The 1,533-nt window shown below is 50.5% G+C and overlaps 1 pseudogene; it reads right to left on the bottom strand.

The window, feature by feature from the left end:
* Positions 1-844: 844 nt before the first annotated feature.
* LOC105810268 lies at positions 845-1,079 on the bottom strand (annotated as a pseudogene).
* Positions 1,080-1,533: the final 454 nt, after the last annotated feature.

The following is a 1,533-nucleotide window of genomic DNA, read 5'->3' on the forward strand; positions in this document are numbered from 1 at the left end:
TTAGGAACTGGGGAAAGGATCTCTGAGTAGGTGCGAGCCTCAGAGGACCCATTCTGAGCTGGATTTTGGCCAGAATTCCATTTATTATTATATCACTTATTACCTAGCACCTATGTGCTCCTATTTTTTTTTTTTTTTTTTTTTGAGACAGAGTCTCGCTTTTGTTGCCCGGGCTAGAGTGAGTGCCGTGGCGTCAGCGTAGCTCACAGCAACCTCAAACTCCTGGGCTCAAGCGATCCTCCTGCCTCAGCCTCCTGAGTAGCTGGGACTACAGGCATGTGCCACCATGCCCAGCTAATTTTTTCTATATATATTTTTAGTTGTCCGATTAATTTCTTTCTAATTTTAGTAGAGGTGGGGTCTCGCTCTTGCTCAGGCTGGTCTCGAACTCCTGAGCTCAAACAATCCTCCCGCCTCGGCCTCCCAGAGCGCTAGGATTACAGGCGGGAGCCACCGTGCCCGGCCCTGTGCTCCTATTCTAACAGGAGCCATGATTACATTTGGGGTGTTAGGTTATTAATGTCACCTAGGGGTCTGTGTGCAGCTGTCCTCAAAATGCTTAGGCATTTTCCTTTTCCCAGTGCCCAGTGACCCAAGTAAATAGCTGAGGATCCCTCTGAGGGAAGGCCTAACAGAATCATTACGATATTCAATTGCCATGTGTTGCAGGGTCCTGGAATTTCAGTCTCTTCTTCAATCGGTAGAGTCCAGGTTTGAAAACCGACCCAGTGTAGAACGGGCAAGGGAATGTGATTTTTATTTTTTTACTCAAACACTTTCTTTTATTATACTTTACAGGCTGCGATTGATGGGAAGGTTCAGATGTGGGCAACCATTACCATGGTTAGCATTGGATGCCCATCCTGATGGCCAGGAACATGCCAGAGGTGCCGCCCCTCTGCATCCTGGTTTTCCCAGTGCCGCCCATCAGCCCCTGACCCTGCACTCTGGTCCTGAGACGGGAAAAGGTGCCGAAGAGCCCCAGGCTGCCATGCCCACGGCCCAACCCAACACAAAGCCCACCTTCAGGGGAAGCAGCTTGGCTGCAATTGTCCATAGCGACCCACGGCCACCGGCATCTTGCTCGGGGCCTCGGTCACTCAGCTCTGGGAGTGTGAATTTTTATCGGAGCAACTGCCTCCGCTTTGCCATTATACATCCTTGATTTCTCCTGATAGTTCGATTTGAGCAGTACCGTTGTTGGCTAACCCAACTGTTTTGCCTGTCGTTATGCTAGGTTCTATTGACCATCTCCAAAACTTCCTTCCGATCTGTCAGCCGCCACTCCAGCCTTGCTGTTCACTGTGGTAGTTGCAAGCCCCCTGGCTCTAGCAGTTAAGTGCTGCCACAAGTCCTCTGCCGCTTTGGAGCCCGTTGCAGAGTGAGCATTTTCCAGAGGAGGAAACACGGTAAGGAGGGTAAACAGGAAGGAAGAATATTTTCCTCAGATCGCACTGCCGCTAAATAATGGAGGCAGCATCGATCCCAGGCAGTCTGGCCCCAGACACCTCACTTCTATCCAATTCCCACGAC

Source organism: Propithecus coquereli, unplaced genomic scaffold (assembly GCF_000956105.1).
Source record: "Propithecus coquereli isolate 6110/MARCELLA unplaced genomic scaffold, Pcoq_1.0 Scaffold208, whole genome shotgun sequence".
NCBI lineage: Eukaryota > Metazoa > Chordata > Mammalia > Primates > Indriidae > Propithecus > Propithecus coquereli.